Source organism: Schistocerca cancellata, chromosome 2 (genome assembly GCF_023864275.1).
Source record: "Schistocerca cancellata isolate TAMUIC-IGC-003103 chromosome 2, iqSchCanc2.1, whole genome shotgun sequence".
NCBI lineage: Eukaryota > Metazoa > Arthropoda > Insecta > Orthoptera > Acrididae > Schistocerca > Schistocerca cancellata.
The window spans coordinates 946,908,044-946,929,595 of record NC_064627.1 but is presented as its reverse complement, the minus strand read 5'-3'; the positions used below and the strand labels follow the sequence as shown (position 1 = coordinate 946,929,595).

General features: G+C 43.0%; 1 long non-coding RNA gene across 2 annotated transcripts in view; it reads left to right on the top strand.

Annotated features, from left to right (window-relative positions):
- LOC126162920 (uncharacterized) overlaps positions 1–21,552 on the top strand; it is a 108,489-nt gene that overhangs the window by 74,188 nt on the left and 12,749 nt on the right. The gene's annotated exons all lie outside the window — the stretch shown is intronic.

Here is a 21,552-nt window from a genome sequence, read left to right as displayed (position 1 = left end):
AATGCAGCGGCCAACGCCCTTCACTTAACGACCGAGAGCAGCGACGTGTGCGTAGAATTGTCAGTGCTTTCAGACAAGCAACACTGCATGAAATAGCCGCCAAAGTCAATGTGGGACGTAGACGAACATATCCGCTAGGACAGTGCGGCGAAATTTGGCGTTAATGGGGTATGGCAGCAGACAACCGGCGCGAGTGCCTTTGTTAACAGCACGACATGGTCTGCAGCTCCTCTACTGGGCTCGTGACTGGAATACTGTGGCCTGATCAGATGAGTCCCGGTTTCAGTTGGTATGAGTTGATGGTAGGGTTCGAGTGTGGCGCAGACCCCATGAAGCTACGGACGTAGGTTGTAAACAAGGCACTTTGCAAGCTGGTAAGGCTCCTTAATGGTATGAGCCGTGTTTACATGGAATGGACACGGTCGTCTAGTCCAACTGAACCGATCATTGACTGAAAATAGTTGTGTCACTTACTTGGAGACATTTGCAGCCATTCATGGACTTAATATTCCCAACCAACGATGGAATTTTTATGGATGATAATGCGCCATGTCACCAGGCCACAATTGTTCGTAATTGGTTTAAAAACCAATCTGGACAGTTCGAGCGAGTGATTTGGCCATCCAGATCGCCTGAAATGAATCCCACCTAACATTCGTGGGACATAATCGAGAGTTCAGTTCATACACAAAATCTTGCACCTATAACATTTACGCATTTATAGATAGTTCTCAAGAAGAGAAATTTGTTAACATCGAGTATAGATTTAAGTGTCAGGAAGTCGTTTCTGAAAGTATTTGTATGGGGTGTAGCCATGTACGGAAGTGAAACATGGACGACAAATAGTTTAGACAAGAAGAGAATAGAAGCTTTCGAAATGTGGTGCTACAGAAGAATGCTGAAGATTAGATGGGTAGATCACATAACTAATGAGGAGGTATTGAATAGGATTTGGGGAAGAGAGGTTTGTGGCACAACTTGACTAGAAGAAGGGATCGATTGGTAGGACATGTTCTGGGGCATCAAGGGATCACCAATTTAATATTGGAGGGCAGCGTGGAGGGTAAAAATCGTAGAGGGAGACCAAGAGATGAATACACCAAGCAGATTCAGAAGGATGTAGGTTGTAGTAGGTACTGGGAAATAAGAAGCTTGCATAGGATAGAGTAGTATGGAAAGCTGCATCAAATCAGTCTCAGGACTCGAAAAAAATGGTTCAAATGGCTCTGAGCACTATGGGACTCAACATCTTAGGTCATACGTCCCCTAGAACTTAGAACTACTTAAACCTAACTAACCTAAGGACATCACACACATCCATGCCCGAGGCAGGATTCGAACCTGCGACCGTAGCAGTCCCGCGGTTCCGGACTGCAGCGCCAGAACCGCACGGCCACCGCGGCCGGGTCAGGACTGAAAACAACAACAACAACAACAGATAGTTATAGAAACAGCATGGCTCAGTATTTCTTCAGCGGGCTTCCAACGCCTTGTAGAGTCCATGCCACATCGACATGCTGCACCACTACTGGCAAAAGGACGTGCGGTATGATATTAGGAGGTATAGAACCCAGTACGTTGTCCTCGATGGTGAGTGTTCATCGAAGGTGAGGGTATCATCTGGTGTGCCCCAGGGAATTGTGGTAGGTCCGCTGCTGTTTTATATCTACATAAATGAGCTTTTGGATAGGGTGGATAGCAATGTGCGGCAATTTGCTGATGATGCTGTGGTGTACGGGAAGGTGTCGTCGTTGAGTGACTGTAGGAGGATACAAGATGACTTGGACAGCATTTGTGATTGGTGTTAAGAATGGCAGCTAACTCTAAATATAGATAAATGTAAATTAATGCAGATGAATAGGAAAAAGAATCCTGTAATGTTTGAATACTCTATTAGTAGTGTAGCGCTTGACACAGTCACGTCGATTAAACATTTGGGCGTAACATTGCAGAGCGATATGAAGTGGGACAAGCATGTAATGGCAGTTGTGGGGAAGACGGATAGTCGTCTTCGGTTCATTGGTAGAATTTTGGGAAGATGTGGTTCATCCGTAAAGGAGACCGCTTATAAAACACTAATACGACCTATTCTCGAGTACTCTCGAGCGTTTGGGATCCCTATCAGGTCGGATTGAGGGAGGACATAGAAGCAATTCAGAGGCGGGCTGCTATATTTGTTACTGGTAGGTTTGATCATCACGCGAGTGTTACGGAAATGCTTCAGGAACTCGGGTTCAAAATGGTTCAAATGGCTCTGAGCACTATGGGACTTAACATCTGAGGTCATCAGTCCCCTAGAACTTAGAACTACTTAAACCTAACTAACCTAAGGACTTCACACACATCCATGCCCGAGGAAGGATTCGAACCTGCGACCGTAGTGGTCGCGCGGTTCCAGACTGAAGCGCCTAGAACCGCTCGGCTAGCACGGCCGGCCAGGAACTCGGGTGGGAGTCTCTAGAGGAAAGGAGGCGCTCTTTTCGTGAATCGCTACTGACGAAATTTAGAGAACCAGCATTTGGACTGACTGCAGTACAATTTTACTGCCGCCAACTTACATTTCGCGGAAAGACCACAAAGATAAGTTTAGAGAGGTTAGGGCTCGTACAGAGGCATATGGGCAGTCATTTTTCCCTCGTTCTGTTTGGGAGTGGAAAAGGGAGAGAAGATGCTAGTTATGGTACGAGGTACCCTCCGCCACGCACCGTATGGTGGATTGCGGAGTATGTATGTAGATGTAGATGTAGAGGCATCCCATGACTTATCGCACCTGTGTACATTGTACTATTCTTTCTCGAATGTCCGCTTCCGAAGTTTCAACAGTAAACCTCTACATGATACAGAATGACCCTCTTGCAGAGCCTGTCGCTGGAGTTTGTTGACCATCTTGGTAAGGCCAGGCGTGCACAGGCGATTTTCCGCCGCGCGATTACTTTGCCGCAAGAGTGAAACCCGGTAGTTGGAATACGAGTGTGCGCACCTGCGATCAAACAGTAGCGGCGATTTAAAAAGCGCAACCTTCTCTATTTCATGTACCACGTGATAGTCGCAGATGTTGACTGGATCACACGCAGTGGCAGGAGCCCGCGTACAGTGGAGACGCTGTTTCTCAGTCGCTCTCGCGGTGAGTTTGCAGGCACACACGTTCTGTGCGCTAGCAGGTATGATAACGATAATTGCGCAACGGAAGACATTGTAAATTGTGTTGTCGATTCAGAAAGACGAATTGGAGAAGTAGAAAAGAGGCTAGCTCTCAACAACAGGAAATTAAAAGAATACGGTGATCGCAATATGAAAAAGAAACTGTAGGGTAAACTGTGCTGCAGCATCATTCGGAACTGGACTGAATTTTCTGGACCAGAAAAGAGCAACAAAGGTATTTCGAGGTTCACTAATTTTATTCATTCATGTAGACAACATCATTACTGCATTTATGTTTTGTCATATTGCCAAGATACTGTGGAGTCACAAAGTAGTTTGCAAAGTAATCCCTAACCCGCATACCACAAATGTGGCTGTGTGCGAATCGAAGACGAGTCATATGAATATCTTCTACAACTCTGTGAGCCTAATTCATAAAGGCTCACCTTGTTGTAGAAGATATTCGTATGACTCGTCTTCGATTTACACACTGCAATTTCTTCTTACGAAATTATGTAGAATCATTTTCATTGGGCCTTTGTCCCACAATAACGAAAGGTCGGCGTTGTTGCTACGGATTTGGCAATGTTAGTGCCAGAGGGTGGCCGGATACACTTCCTGTTGCCAACCCAAACCCTCTGGTATGGGATTAGTGTACCCCAGCTGTCTGCATTTAGTATGAACAATGAAACACTGCGAACGTTTTCAAATGTCTGGGAGTCGTGTAGTTGAGGCGGGACGTGGGCGCCAGCCCGGTATTCACCTAGTGGGATGTGGAAAACCGCCTAAAAATCTCACCCAGATTGGCCGTCACACCAGCCAGGCGGATTCGATCCGGGGCCGGCGCGCCTACCTGAGACCTGGAAGCAGTACATTAGCGCTCTTGGTTAACCTGGCGGGTCGAAATTATGTAGAATACTACATGCTTTTATGATTATGTCTCAAAACCGACATCCATATCTATATGCCGATGAAATATTCTCCATTTGTTAGCAAAAATCCCAAAAGTACATCCCACCATTCCAAGAGCACGACGAAGTCTATAGTGAAAAACACGCTGTTTCATTGTCAGGTTTCTTTTAGAATAATAATAATAATAATGGCGTGTGACGAGGGCCTCCTGTCGGGTAGACCGCTCGCCTGGTGCAGGTCTTTCGATTTGACGCCACTTCGGCCACTTGCGCGTCGATGGGGATGAAATAATGATGATTAGGACAACACAACACCCAGTCCCTGAGCGGAGAAAATCTCCGACCCAGCCGGGAATCGAACCCGGGCCCTTAGGATTGACAGTCTGTCGCGCTGACGACTCAGCTACCAGGGGCGGATTCTTTTAGAATAAGGCCGCAGAATATGCGTGGTTAGTGCAAATACTTCATCTCCTACAAAATTAATAGACTGAAGTTCTCCTTTCTCATCGTCAGGTAATTTTTCAGGATTTCGAAAGTTTAACTGATTATCTTTCAGTATTTTAACTGGCTTTCAGTCTTTGATAGAGGATGGATTTCTTGAATCCCCGCAGAATCCCCGCTGGCGCCGTATGAGCCCACACCTATCAAAGTGAAACAATAGACAGCGCTAAAACTCTGAGGCCCTGTCAGCAGGTTCCTTCAGTCTTACATACTTTCTGTCCACAGCACCAATGCAACTTGGAAAGTCAGTTCTGTCTAAAAACGGTTTGGCAATAATCATCAAGTCATCCTGAGTTTTTTTCTGTCATATGAAAGGGCTGTAAACATTTCCACAAAAAAAAATTGCTAGACGGGTGAAAGATCTCTTGCGCGCGTCGTTTGGTGATGATTGTGTGGTCCCGGCGGAGGTTCGAATCCTCCCTCGGGCATGGGTGTGTGTGTTTGTCCTTAGGATAATTTAGGTTAAGTAGTGTGTAAGCTTAGGGACTGATGACCTTAGCAGTTAAGTCCCATAAGATTTCACACACATTTGAACATTTTTTTTTACGATCGTGTGCTCAGCCGCCACTGTCGTCATACTTGGCCTCCCAGGTCCCCAAACCTCAGTCCGTGCGATTATTGGCTTTGGGGTTACCTGAAGTCGCAAGTGTATCGTGATCGACCGACATCACTAGGGATGCTGAAAGACAACATCCGACGCCAATGCCTCACCATAACTCCTGACATGCTTTATAATGCTGTTCACAATATTATTCTTCAACTACAGCTATTGTTGAGGAATGATGGTGGACATATTGAGCATTTCCTGTAAAGAACATCATCTTTGCTTTGTCTTACTTTGTTATGCTAATTATTGCTATTCTGATCAGATGAAGCGCCTTCTGTCGGACGTTTTGTGAAATTTTGTATTTTTCTGGTTCTAATAAAACCTCATGACATTCCAAGCATGTGTGTTAATTTGTACCTCTCTATCTACATTATTCCGTGATTTATTCAGTTTTCAAATTTATACTGACTTTTTGATCACCCGGTACTTCCGCGACAGAAAATTCGCCTGTGCCCGCCTAGCTTAACGCTCTCGCATCGACTAAGCGATTCCGTGACGAAACGTGCTATTCTTCGATGTATCTCCTCTGTCTTTTCTATTAGCCGAAACTGGCAGGTGCACCAGTTCTTCTTTCGTATGCAAAATCCCTTCGCAGTACTAAACTGTTATAAAAGTTTCTCAGCTTAGCCGCGATTCCGTAGAACGTGATGTAGGTGACGCACCGAATTACTGGTTATCCCTTCCCATCCGAAGCTGCGCTAGTTATGCTAATCCTTTTCTTGATTATCTAAATCAATCGTCGCGTAGGACTTCCTCCTACCTGTCTTCGGTGAATCTTTCGTAAGTGTTGTCCCTTGGTGCAAATCTTGTAGCCTATTGGATTCTTCAGAAGTGGTGGTTGCTTCCAGGGTGTATGTGGCAAATGTCAGCATGGATGTCTTGCGAAGCCTGGACGTTCAAGTAATGGTATGGCCGGCGGTGACTACCGGCCTAACCCTATCGTGTATCTGCGAAACGTGTTTGACAGACGCGGTCGTGATCGTCCTGTTCCACCACAGACGCTCCTAGATCTCTCACGGGGTGTCACTGAAAAAGGGCAACGGATGCCACAGAGTGGCGGTAGACAAGCAGTGATAAACACTCACATATCTTATACACGTTATTGAAGCTCTCCTGTCGAAAGCATCCTATATGACGGGATGAATGATTGTTTCGACTTTGTTTTCGACACCTGTCGGACATTTCAGTTCTTTTTATTTAAAACGATTGAAGATGTAATGATGTTTCGTTGTGTACTTAAATTGTGAAAAGTAAAGGTATAATATGGTAACATACTCAGACCGAGAGCGGTGGCGCAATGGTTAGCACACCGGACTCGCATTCGGAAGGACGACGGTTCAGTCCCGCGTCCGCTCATCCTGATTTAGGTTTTCCGTTATTTCCCTAAATCGTTCCAGGCAAAGGCCGGGATGGTTGGTTTGAAAGGTCACGGCCGGCTTCCTTCCCTATCCTTCCCTAATCCGATGAGACCGGTGACCTCGCTGTTTGGTGTCTTCCCCCAAACAACCCAAACCAACATTCTCAGTCCTTAGTTATTGCTCAATGGAGTGCGACAGACGTTCCCCTATTTCTTTTGAGCAACGTAAGTTGACGATTCCTTAATGTCTCAGATGTGTTCTATCTGCCTATCCCGTCTTTACTCCAGTTATGCCACAAGTTTCTTTCCTTGCCAATTATATTCAGTACCTTGTCATTAGTTACGCGATATACCCACCAAATCTTCAACATTCTTCTGTAGATCCACATTTCTAAAGCTTCTATTCTTTTCTTCTCTGAACTGCTTATCGCCCTCGTTTCACTTCCCGACAAGTCTACACTCCAGAAAAATCCATTCAGAAACGCTTCTGTTGCCATTGCCAGTCTACATTTTATACACTCTCTACTTCGGCCATCATCAGTTTTTTACTGCCCAGATAGCAAAACACATCTACTACTTTTAGTGTCCCATTTCCTAATCTAATTCGCTGAGCATCGGCTGATTTAATTCAATTACATTCCATTACCCTTATTTTGCTTTTGTGAATGTTCATCTTGTATCCTCTTTTCAAAACATTGTTCATTTTGTTCAACTGCACTTCCTAGGTTTATATGAGTTGCTCGAAGACTTCTTAAGTAACAGAACCCAGTACGTTGTCCTCGATGGTGAGTGTTCATCGGAGGTGAGGGTATCATCGGGAGTGCCCCAGGGAAGTGTGGTAGGTCCACTGTTGTTTTCTATCTACATAACTGATCTTTTGGATAGGGTGGATAGCAATGTGTGGCTGTTTGTTGATGATGCTGTGGTGTACGGGAAGGTGCTATCGTTGAGTGACTGTAGGAGGATACAAGATGACTTGGACAGGATTTGTGATTGGTGTAAAGAATGGCACCTAACTCTAAATATAGATAAATGTAAATTAATAAATAGGAAAAAGAATCCCGTAATGTTTGAATACTCCATTAGTGGTGTAGCGCTTGACACAGTCACGTCGATTAAATATTTGGGCGTAACATTGCAGAGCGATATGAAGTGGGACAAGCATGTAATGGCAGTTGTGGGGAAGGCGGATAGTCGTCTTCGGTTCATTGGTAGAATTTTGGGAAGATGTGGTTCATCTGTAAAGGAGACCGCTTATAAAACACTAATACGACCTATTCTTGACTACTGCTCGAGCGTTTGGGATCCCTATCAGGTCGGATTGAGGGAGGACATAGAAGCAATTCAGAGGCGGGCTGCTAGATTTGTTACTGGTAGGTTTGATCTTCATACAGGCAGTCATTTTTCCCTCGTTCTGTTTGGGAGTGGAACAGGGAGCGAAGATGCTAGTTATGGTACGAGGTACCCTCCGCCACGCACCGTATGGTGGATTGCGGAGTATGTATGTAGATGTAGATGCAAGCGGGCTACCTATGATTATCCATGGAAGAGCGGATAGATAATTTGCTTGAAATTAGTTCCGGGATGTCTTTACGATGCGTTTTATTAACAAATGTCGTAAATCAATAACAATTTAAACTTTTGAAACGATTCTTCACAAAAAGTTAATAAAACTCGAGAGGCTACAAGTACATATACCACAGACTTACGTCGTAAAACTGCGTAGCTCTTCGTACATCTTCGTAAATTTAATAAATATTCATCTGTCTACTGAATTAACTGGTTTTCTGCGTAGCAATATCAAGGTATTGAAGCCCTGATGACCTGCAGTCTCCTCCCAGTATTTGCTATGTCAAAAGTGGCCTTTAACAGCTAATATTTAACAAAGAAAATTCTTAGTTTCGCGCCAGAACACTTGTGTTTCTCCTGCGTATTGACTACCAAGGAAGATTCACTCTCAAGGATAGAGTATTTCTCCCGATTCGTATGATTCATTACCACGCCATGTGGTCCACTTGTCAGCATTACCTTCGTAGGAACCAGCTTCGTACTCGCTGCTATTGTATTCTGCAGCCCTACTTAAGGCAGCGAATTACTTCTGCAATTTACCGAGTTCTAGTGAACGTAAAATTTATAAAGTAAAATACATTCCAAAAATAAGAGGAACCTCACATACGCCCTTCGGTGATTTATTTTCAAAATTCGGTATTTTGAAACAAAATTCCAAATTTGAAAATAACGGAATGACAGTATTAGAGTTCATAGGCCGGCCGGAGTGGCCGAGCGTTTCTAGGCGCTACAGTCTGAAACCTCGCGACCGCTACGGTCGCAGGTTCGAATCCTGCCTCGGGCATGGATGTGTGTGATGTCCTTAGGTTAGTTAGGTTTAAGTAGTTTTAAGTTCTAGGGGACTGATGAACTCAGAATTTAAGTCCCATAGTGCTCAGAGCCATTTGAACCATTTTTGAACAGTTCATTGGCGTAGCCAGTACAATTTGGCCCTTTCTTCTTTCCTGTGCAGTTAGCTTAAGCTTTTACCGAACATGAAATACTGATATAGAATCTCATAATAATCTGCCCTCAATAAATTTTCTATCGTTAAATTATGTTGTTCGAAATTTACCAAAAACGAACAGATCCATCCTCTAATTTCATCCTCACTATTCTCTATTGGACTAATAGTTTTAGCCACCTTACTCGTCGAACCCACATGCGCTTTAGCCATTTCTTGCTCATAATTTTCTACATAAACACTCATCCTAACTTCTTGGTACTCTCCCACATTTCCACAGATACTTTCATTACATTTTCCTCCTCACGATCCATTAAATCGCTCATTCTGACTTCTTGGACTTTTGTGCAGCGTGATTCAAAGTTCCTATCAGAACTTTTTATTTCCCCATCTATATGTATCCAGATATTTGCTAAAAACTCTTCGTCAGTAACTTCTATTTGTACTTTCGGTATCCCTATTGCATTCTCCTACTTTTGTATTTACATGCTTCATCACCTTGTCAGCATTCTCAACAGACTTCCCTATCCCTTCATCGAGAGCACTTAGTTTCTCTTTAATATCCCACAGCACATCAAACTCAGCCCAGGATTCATCCATTCATCAAGTTCATGATTGATTAAGACCGCACATTTCGGATGGGTCCCTATAGATTTCGCGTAATTTTTCTGTATCCTCCTTGACAGCGTCCTGCTAGATACTGTTCATATGTCGTACGTATCTTTCTACTCTGTCAATTTTATTACTAATAAAATCTAAAACTCACTTGTTCTCTCATGAACCTCGGCTTGTTTTCCTTCCATCTTTGCATAATATCCGTAATATCTTCACTTCGCTTGACCTGAAGAACCTGATCCTCTTCGCAATTACATTTCGTTAAATGTACAGTTCTTTTAGTTCTTATTGGCTCCTCACATGCTTCTAATGTACTCATTTCGCTTCCCATTATTTTAACTCTTCTCAAAAGAGCAGACGTACCACGGTACTCAATTACTAAAATACAAGCACACTTATGCCTAATGTAAATCACGACTTACTTTATGTAAGTTTCTGCACTCTCCTGACGATTCTGGTGCCAATAGAGCACCCACACGTCGAACTCCGGACCACCGCGCGCAGTCCGTGTACGTGACTGGACTCGCGACATCTGCTGCTTTCTTCTTTCTTCTTCCTTGCGATTTATTCTTGATGATCGTTACGTTTCACTCACGAAATCTTCAGAGCCCTTGGATGCGATTTAAATTTTCCACGGTGTGAACATATTGTTTCGTGACACACTTCTCGCACTCCACAACACGTACAATTTTAAATCGACGATACTAGCCACAAGCCACAAATTTCACTCACCATTAATTGGCAGTTCACTTCCTGCGTCTCTTCCCAATGCACTTGATTGTCAAACTGTTTTTCAGAATAGTTTTTTTTCCGACGCAAGGTTATCACTAGGTTAGGGATGCCATGTGCAAAATCTACCGTGTGTATACTTATCCACAACACTCAGTTTCTAACAATATTTTCTGCATACAAGGGATGCCATGTGCAAAATCCTTTCTTTGCACCAAACCAATACAAGTTTATCGCGGTTCGGTGGAAAGTCGTATAGGTTACGAACAATATAACTGGTCATACCTTCCCACCCGAGACTGCATGCACTAGCTAAGCTAATCCTTCCGTGGTTTATCTTAATGATTGGGTGCGTAGGATTTCCTCCTATGTGTTTTCTGTGGATCTCTCGTAGATGTTGTCGCTCGAAGCAGCCCTTGTGGCGTACTGGATTCTTCAGAAGATGCAAGCGGGCTACCTGTGATTATAAGTGGATGAGTGGATACTTGAAATAAGTCCTGGCTTCCATTAAGATGCGTTTATTCGCAAACATCACAAAACAATAACAATTTAATATTTTAAAACGATTACTCTCAAAAAGTTAATAAAATCCGAGAGCATGGTAAAATCGATTATCACTTGTTAAAGCCGACTGGCGAGATTGATGCGCAAGAGAAATCTCTTGTTTACATCGTAAAACTTCGTAGTTCTTCGTGCATCTTCGGTAATTTGATCGGTTAACTGGATTAATTGGCTTATTGCATAGTAATATGATGGTACTGAAGTCCTGATATACAGTAGGCTCCTCCTAATATTTGCTATGTCAAAAGTGGACTTTAATAACTAATATTTAATAAAGATAATTCTTAGTTTCGCGCCTGTACTGACTGCCGAGAAAGATTGGTTCTCAAGGCTCGCACACTTCTCCCCACTCCCATGATTTACAAGCGCGCCATGTGGTCCACTTATCATCATTATCTTCGTATGGACCAGCTTACTACTCACTGCTATTGTATTCTGCAGTACTGCTTACGGCAGCGAATTACCTCTCCTATTTGACATGCTAAAATTTAGAAAGTAAAATACATTCCAAAACAGGAGGACCGTCACACTTGGATGAGATACATTCCCTTAAGATTCTCCGAATGATTCTCAGTCTGGCATTTGCTTTTCCTGCAATTTGTTTTATGTTGTCATTCCACTTGTGGGCACTCCTGGTGTCCTAGATGTTTTACAGTAGTCACTGATTACAGTGATTTGTCACCAATAGTGTAATCATATGGTAGTAGATTTCTTCATCTACTCATGAGCAATACGTTGCATTTATTTATCTTAAGGCCATCTGTCTATCCCTGCACCTATTATCATCACTATGCAGGCCTTCACACAGTTCGCTACAGTCAACTGGTGTTATCACAGGGTGACAATTACTGAAATATATGGAAAAAAACGTAAATTAGTTACAAACTACGGCGTGTACAAAGTTTATTCAACATGTAAACGTCACTACAGATATTCGGATTTAGGTTGTGGCATGTTCGACGTTGAGCCGTGCGTAGATCGTGTTCGTGCCATATCTCATTTGACATCCTGTTTTTACTGTACTACCAACTCGATATGTTAATTTCAATTACTGGTGTCACTGAGTTGCTTCCTTGCCTGCCCGTGATCGACAGCAGCGGCGCTTATCGATATAAGCCCTGGTGTATTATCTTTGCTGACTGCCATTAGATTGTCGCGTGTTCGGGGTTAGTTCGGCTCTGCCAGTCAGTTGGAACACGCTAGCAGTGGAGTTCGGACCTGGCAGTGTTTGAGGTCGGACACGGCAGAAGTTCAGTCAGGGCGCGGCTGCAGTGATGTCCGGACAGCCATGACTGGCCCGACAGTTGCCGATACATATCACTTGAGTGCGGACCACCTTGGTTGGCCGTTGGTCGGTCGTCTGCTCGGACGACGTGCGTGTTGGCCGGCGATCGCTTATGAGTTGGCTGTGTGTACTGACTCATGATTCGTCCTTGTTACTGCACTGCCCCTGCCGTTAGTATTGTCTAGTTCTTCGTGCAAGTGTTCGTGAGACTGTGTGTACTTTGTGTGATTTCGACTGACAAGATTCAAATGCTGTCGACGTGTACCGAGTCCGTCGGTTGGTGTGGATCAGCCAGGAAATCTCCACGTGGCATGGTGGGCCTGGCCCACTGGCGGTCTCTACACAGTGTCAGAGTCTGTGGGAGCTGTTCCGATTGCTACAAGGTTCGTGGCTCACCGACCGACGACATCATAGTTGAGTGGTGATTTAATTACCAAAGACAGACTGTTCACAGTGTGCCGTTGGATTTCATGGTTGCCTGTTGAGGGCATTCCCATGAGCAACAGCGAGTGTTCGAGTTGGGGAAAGTTTGGTCACCAACTGCTGGAGTTTAACTGCATTTTGGTTATTTGAAGTCCGAGTGCACCAGCGGAATTTTCTGCCCTGGCCGCAGACGTAAAATTCAGGCAGTGTCTTTTCCTCACCGTGTTGTCACTGTCCATCACGTGTGTGTAGTTTTGACAGCTTATGTATACTTGGTTGTGGGCGGCTACGCCTTTTACGTTTTGGCTTTGGAGTTCCTTGTGCACTGGTCGGGTGGAAAGCAAGTCGTCTAGTCGGTAGGTCTGTTGATTGTCTCTTGGTTGGGTTGCTAGCGGATCGGATATAGTTGGGCCGACTACCTGTCTCCCCTAAGCGAACGTTAATATTTCAAGTGCAGACCGACCTCCAGAAACTTCTAAGCTCTGCTGGCTGTACTGCCTTTTCTTATTGGTGTTTGGTTGTGTATTTTAATGGCTTATAGCCCACAGTTTGAATTTGTATGTTTTTAGTTGGGTTTTAAGTAATGGGCCTTCAACCACTTTAAAATTGATAGTTCCTTACTTGTCAAGTCTTGCATTGTTTGGGCCTTCAGCCTCATTTTAAATATTTTTTTTTTGGATAAGGCTTTGGGCCTTCTGCCTTTTGAAAATTTGTTGTAGTTGTGTTTTTCAATAATGGGCCTTCATCCACTTTAAAATTTAAATTCCTTACTTGTTAAATCTTAGATTGTTTGGGCCTGCAGACTGTGTAAAATATTGTTTAAAGATAAAGCTTTGGGCCTTCTGCCTACGAAAAATTATTTCAGTTGTTTTAAGTAATCGGCCTTCAGCCATCTTTAAATTAAATTTCTTGCCTTTCAAGAATCAGACTGTGTGGGGCCTTCAGTCTAATTGAAGATAAGGCCTTCTGCCTTGTGTTGTTTTTAATTAGTTTTACCTGCAGTCTTAAATCATGGGCCTTCAGCCCTCTTTAAATTAAACTTGTTTGCTTTTCAAGTGTTAGATTTGTTGGGCCTTCAGCCAAGTTATACACCTTACTTACATGAGGCCTTCTGCCTTCTAAATATTCTGTTTTGAGTTTGAATTTTAAGTTAATGGCTTTCAGCCGTTTTTAAATTTAAGTGGTTGTTCCCTTAGGGCATAAGATAGTGTGGCCTATTCATCTACATCTACATGATTACTCTGCAATTCACATTTAAGTGCTTGGCAGAGGGTTCATCGAACCAGTCATACTATCTCCCTACGCCGATAACTAAGTTCAAAAATTTTTACTGTATTGTTTGGAAAACTAAATAAAGTTATATGTGTTAGAGTGTAACTGACAGCCCCCTTTTGGCCCCTTTCCACAATTCCAACTACCTGTTCTGTCCTGCGGATTTAAGCAGGGCGTTTCAGATATGCCCAGCATAATTGGCGATGTTGTGACGCAGACGAATAGCGAAATTCTGTATGGCCCGCTGAAGTGTCGGAACACTGATGCTGCCGATGATCCCCTGAATGGCTGTTTTCAGTTCGGAAATGGTTTTGGGGTTATTGCTGTACACCTTGTTTTTAATACAGCCCCACAAAAAGGAGTCACGTGTGTTCTGATCCGGAGAATATGACGACCAATTGAGGCCTATGCCAGTGGCCTCTGGGTATTCAAGAGTCAGAATGTGGTCCCAAAACTGCTCCTGCAGGACATCAAACCCTCTCCTGCTTCGATGGAGATGAGCTCCGTCTTGAATGAACCACATCTTATCGAAATCAGTCACTTTGGATAATGGGGATGAAATCATCTTCCAAAACCTTCATGTACCTTTCGGTAGTCACTGTGCCATCGAGGAATATCGCACCGATATTTCCGTGACTGGACATTGCAAACCACACTGTCACCCATTGAGGGTGAAGAGTCTTCTCGATCGCGAAATGAAGATTCTGAGTCCCCCAAAAGGACCAATTTTACTTACTGATGAACCCATCCAAATGAAATTGGGCTTCGTCGCTAAACCAAACCATACATGCACATACTAATTCCCATCATGCCCCGCAGCCAATCGTGCAGGTTGAACGTCATAAAGCAAACCGTTCAGACGTTATGACGATTTTATTTCCTATAGTTCAATAATTGTCACCCTGTACCTCCTTATACACAACCGCATCATCTGTGAATAGCCTCATGAAACTTCTGACGTTATCCAGGAAAGGTCCTATCACACTTTCTTGCAGTACTCTAAAAATCTGTCGATTTTATTCTGTTAAGGGCAATGTGTTACCTTCTAACTGTAAGGAAGTCCTCAATCCAGTCATAAAGCTTGTCCCATTATCGGTAAACTCTTGTTTTTTTTTTTGTCACAAAGCGACAGTGCAATATCATGTTAAATTCTTTCCTATAATAAAGGAACGTGGGGTGCTCTGGATGTAATGAACGAACACGTCGAGCTGAGTTTAACAGGATCTCTGTTTACAAGAAACATGTTTATTTTTATAGGGGAGACATTCGTTCTCCAGAAACATTATGATTCGTCAGCATAAAATAGATTCCATAGTTCTACAACAAATTGAATTTAGCGATATAGGTTTATAATTGTGTGCACCTGTACTACAGCCCCCCCTAGAAAACGAGAACGACCTTTCTTTCCCTGTGATTATGTATCTTTCGTTGTTTCAGCGACCTACGATAAACTGCTGCTAGAGGGAGAGGAAGTTCTTTCACATAACCCCGTAGAATCTTACTGGTAAACCCATTTGACTCAGATGCCTTTTCTGTATGAAACAGTTGTAATTGATTTTCTATTTCGACACCTGCCATTTCGGACTTCATGCTATAATTGAAATCAGGAACCGTATGGATCTTCCATGGTGAAACGGTTTCGGAAAACCGAATTCAGTATTTCGATCTTTAACACTGTCGGCCTCAGTTTACGTGCCCGTATGGTTACTGAGCGAACGAATATATGATATTAATCCACTTACTGACTTTAGATTATTGTCAAAACTTCTTCAGGTTTTCAGTCACATTGCGACATATATCTTACGGAATATTAGAAAATTTGCATTACCTCTGGTTTTGGTTAGAGATTACGTAACGGTGCAGAGGAATGGATGGCGCGGAATATGAAACCTTCCCAACACTGACATGACTCGCTGGTCACTACACAATAGTATAACGGTTAACTGCATCCGTTTTAAAACCCCACTCTTTCTTAGTTACTGGTCGAGTACAGTCGTCATAATAAAAAAGTATTTGTTTGCTTTGCTGTAATAAAAATAATTAATGTTCTTAATGCATTCCTTTCAGTTCAGAAAACGTGTCAATTTAAAGAAGTGATGTTTTTAATGAGCTTTCAGTCTTAATGTATAGAGACGTAATATGTGGGGTATCAGACCTTACCTGGAACGTCAATTACACGAGACGAGAAGTCAGTGGTCAAACCTACCGCCTTATCCATTACCAGAGATTATCTTTTATTGCAGTAACATGCAAAAGAATTAATTTACTGATTAGCTGTGTGCCACCAGATAGGGCAGGCGAGGATAATATCAGTTCATTCGTCTGTATTCCGTGCACAGGTTGTCCATAATTAAAGTTCCAGATTCAAAACGCTGTAGACAGAGAACCACTGCTTAGAATAATATCAAATACCAACAGCATATTATTGACGCAGGGAAAACGTCATGGAACAAAAAAATTAACGAAAATTTTACCAATGCATGTTGCTGTAAGTGTCTTAACGTAAATGGGTCGGCTACAAATGGCAGATAAATCGCAATACGACGGCTGTGGTTTGAGTTGTACATTACGCCATCCGTACTGTTCAGTGTGCATGACAGCAAAAGTTCAGCAGTCTACAATTGTTGTTACGTAAGCCCATCCAGCATGTCAAGGTCGTGCGAGATTGGATGTGAAACACCGGTTTTTAATCGTCCTGAAGCCAAAAACCGTATAAAAATAATTGTCATGAGACTGGCGCAAGACATTTTCATATGCTGTCCACCGCTTTCGGCAGCAAGTTGACATCGAGAAACAGCACGTACCACAACAGTTCCGAGTGTCTCGAAGCTCACGTTCACATTGCTTTGCGTACTGCGTGCCTTCAGTTCAGCTGCGCTCTTAACTGGACTACTGAACACGACATCTTTGAGATAACCCCACAGCCAAAAGTCACACGGATTAAAATCAGGTGATCTGGACGGCCAGGCTATAGGGAAATGACGGTTGATAATTCTAGCATTTGCGAAATTACCCTGCAGCAGCCGTTTCACATGGTTGCGCGATGTGCGGAAGGCCACCACCTTGCATAAAAATGGTCCTACCCACAGATCCAAGACGATGTAGGATTGGAACGGCATTGGTGTACAAAAGACTCTCATAGTGTGTACCAGTGACGGTACAAGATTCATCTCCTAGAAAGAAATATTGTCCTAAGATAAACAACTCCGTCAAACTGCAATGCTCAGTCACCTTTGCTCAACGAAGTGGTACCGATTGATGTGCGTCCGGACTTTCTGTTTCCCACATTCTGCAACTCTGCATACTGGGGTGTCCACGGAGATGGATGTGGGCTTCGTCTCTCCACAGAATGTACCATCGCCATTCATTGTCCACTTCTATGCGAGCAACAAATTGCAGAGTGAACGAACGTTTTGCTGGCAGGTCAGTAGAAAGCAGCTCCTGAAGATGGGTGATTTTGTATGGATAGCAATGCAGGATGTTTTGTTGGATTTTGTCGACAGCGCTCGCAGGCATGTTCAACGTTTGGGCAATGCCCCCTACACTGAGTGTTTGCACACCACCGCTCGACCCCTCCTGCAATGTTGTGGCCATATCTTCGATAGACATCGGATCAACTGCTTTCCTCCCTCTGCCACACGGCACTTCAAAAGAAGCTTTCTTTCCGAATTGTGTGATAATTTTCTCCATTTCCGTAGCACACGTCGGACCAGTGCCTTTTTTCAGACCCTTGAGTGTCCGGAACTTCTGCTGGTCTATTGGCGCACGTTGCCGTTCTTGTAAAAGAACTTTATCAGAATCGCGCGATCCTTCGTGGAGACGGCCGTGTCGGGCATCTCGGACGTAAACTGAGGAACAGCTGCATGCCACTGCTCTGTTGTTGTGCATATTCTGACGCTTACAGCGCTATCTATCCGTCAAACTTTCGTTAAACTTTATTGTGTTCCATGACGTTTCCTTCAGCGTCAATAATGTGTTGCATAAAACTAACGTCATTTTGAGCAGTGGTTCTCTTTCTACAGCATTTTGGAACTTGGACTTAATTATGAATAGCCAGTACTGTAAGATCAGTAGGCGAAATTTCCGTGGCTCGTGGTAGTGCGGTAGCGTACTCGCCTCCCGCGTACGGGGTTCCGGGTTCGATTCCCGGCTGGGTCAGGGATTTTCTCTGCCTCGAGATGAGTGGTTGTTGTGTGTCTTTCATCATCATTTCATCCTCATTCACTCGCAAGTCGCTATAGTGGCATTAAAGAACTTGTGGAGCGGCGAAATTTTATTTTAAGATTTATTGAAAGCTTCTCTCATTGTCTTCGACACCTTGTGCTCTTCAGTTTGGAGAAAATGCGAGTATGTTATATTATTAATGACATATTTGCAACTTTTGCAAACTGCAGAGCACCAAAGGCTTAAGACATCTGTGTTACCCCCAGATAGCATAGAAGGTGCTGGTCTCTCATACCAGAAGACACGATCGAAAATAAAAATAAAAAGCAGCTTACATCAAACACATTATTAATATAACATACATGGAGCTTCTCGCATCGCTCTCCTTACTCTCATTCTCGCGTCTTTCAGCTTCTATTGGTCAGCTTTGCTTTGAATTCGCTTATCGAAAGAACAGGCTGATAATAAATGGAGGTGGTATATTCGTAGCAATAGACTTAAATCCACTAAAATAGAGACTGAAGCATCATGAAGAGATTGTTTGGATAAGACTCACCACTGGGATGGGGATAAAATTTCAATTGGATCCTTCTATCGACCACCAGACTCATCTCATGATGTAACTGAAAACTTTACAGAAAACCTCAGTTTGCTTGTACATAAGGTGCCTAGTCATAATCATGGGTGGAAACTTTAATCATCCAAAAATCAACTGGTATTAACACAGTTGATAGTGGTGGGCGTGACAAGACATCCTGTGAAACAGTACTAGACGTTTTCTCTGAAAACTACTTTGAACAGATAATTCAGAGCCCCACTCATGATGAAAATTTATTCGATCTAAAGACAGGAAAGACACATGAGTCTTTGAGGATGTCTGCAACGAAACAGGCATCTGTGACCGTGAGGCAGTTGTAGCTACAATGATTAGCCAAGTACAGATGGCAACTAAAACAAGTAGAAGGATTTATATGTTCAGTAAACTAGACAAAAGAGCAGTAGTGTCATAGCGCAATGGGAGACGCGAAACCTTTAGCACATGACATGAATACGTAGAGGAACTATGGATCAAGTTGAAAAAAAAAGATAATAGTTGACCACACACTGGATAATACAGAACGGTTCGTGATGGGTGGGGCTCTCCATGGTATACGGTCACTGTATGGAAATTTCTGAAGAAACAGAGACTACTGTACAATAGGTGTAAAACAAAGCATAGGACTACATATAGAGAGATGCTGAAGGAAATGCATTTGATAAGAGCAATGTGTAAAGCCTTCAGTGACTACTGCAGCGGAGTATTGCCAAATGACGTTTCAAAAATCCCAAAGAAATTCTGGTCATATGTAAAGGCTGTCAGGAGCACAAAAGTTGGCGTCCAGTGACTCTCAGATGAAGCAGGAACTGAAATTAAGGGTAGCAAAGCAAAAGCAGCAATGCTTAACTTCACCCCAAATGTTCCTTTACAAAGTAAAAACGAGGAGAATAGCCTAAATATAATTCTCGTAGCATTGAAAAGACGAGAGAAATGTGAATAAGTATTGGTGTCAGTGATGTCGAGAAAAAGCTGAAACTGTTAAAACTGCACTAAGTTCCAGGACCTGCTGGAATCGCTATCAGATTCTGCACTGAATCTGCGGTTGACTTAGCCCCTCTTCTAACTCTGATCTATTGCAATACCTCGAAAAACTGTGCTCAATAGTTGGAAGAAAGCACAGGTCACACCCATCTACATGATGGACAGCAGAAGTGATCCCCAAAACTACTGTCCCAATATCCTTGACATCAATTTGCTGGAGAATCTTAGAACATATTTTGAGCTCAAACATGATGAAGTATCTCCAACGGAATGACCTGCTTCAAACCAACCAGCATGGATTTCGAATACATCACACATGTGAAATTCAACTCGCACTTTTCACATATGACATACTGAAAGGTTTGGATCAAGGCAGTGAAGTGGATGCAGTATTTCTAGACGTCCAAAAAGCATTTAAATTAGTATCACATCTACACTTGTTATCAAAAGTACGATTGTATGGTGTATCAAGCGAAATTCGAGAGTGGACTGAGGATTTTTTGGTAGGGAGGACGCGTAAGTTATCTTGGATGGAGAGTCAGCGACAGATGTAGAAGTAACTTCGGGTGTGTTCCAGGGAAATGTGCTGGGACACTTGCTGTTCATGTTATCTATTAATGACATTGAGGACAATATTAATGGTAACCTTAGACTTTTCACAGATGAGGCATTGATCTCTAATAAAGTGATGTCTGCAACAAGCTGCATAAATACTCAGTCAGATCTTTATAAGATTTCAAAGTTGAGCAAAGACTGGCAACTTGCTTTAAGTCTTCAGGGATCTAAAACTGTTCACTTCATAAACAAAAAATGTAGTATCCTATAATATCGGTGAGTCACACTTGGAATAGATCAACACATACAAATACCTGGGTGTAAATCTTTGTAGGTTTATAAATAGAAAGACGGCATAGGCTCAGTTTTGGGTAAAGCAAGTGGCAAACAGATTTATTGGCAGAATATGGGGAAAAGCAATCACTCTACAAATAAGACTGCTTAAAATCACTCATGCAGCCTATCGGAGAATATTGCTCAAGTGTGTGGGACCCATAGTAAATAGTACTAACAGGGGATATCGAACGTATACAGAAAAGGGTAGTACTAATGGTTACAGGTGTGTTTGACCAATGGGAGAGTGTAACGGAGATTCTGAAGAAACCGAACTGGCAGACTCTTGAAGATAGACTTAAACTATCCCGAAAAAGCCTGCTTGCACAGTTTCAAGAATTGACTTTAAGTGATGGCTATAGTAATATACTACAACTCCCCACCTGTCACTGCCGTAGAAATCTTGGAGAGAAGGTTAGGTTTACTGCAGCATGCACAGAGTCATTTAAACAATCAGTTTTCCCGCGCTCCATACATGAATGGGACGGGAAAAAACAGTAATAACTGATACAGTGGGACGTAATAAAACATCTTGATAAACGCATGTTGTGTTCACATTATTACTACCTGGGTTCTGCAGTTCATTATTAGTGAAATTAAGTTTGGAAAGTACTAGAGATTTTCCGAATTTCCACAGACTGACGTCAACTAATATTGTGGTGTTGCTTCAGATGATGACAGGACGGACCATGGAGCAAGATAAAAAGTTGAGGGAAACTATTGCAGCTTCTCTTCGACTGGCACTATGCAGAGTGCGGCTACACACACACACATACACTCTATGTATTTATCAGCTTCAAAAAAATGGTTCAAATGGCTCTGAGCACTATGGGACTTAACTTCTGAGTTCATCAGTCCCCTAGAACTTTAGAACTACTTAAACCTAACTAACCTAAGGCATCACACAGATCCATACCCGAGGCAGGATTCGAACCTGCGACCGTAGCAGTCACGCGGCTCCAGACTGAAGCGCCTAGAACCGCTCGGCCACTCCGGCCGGCACTTAT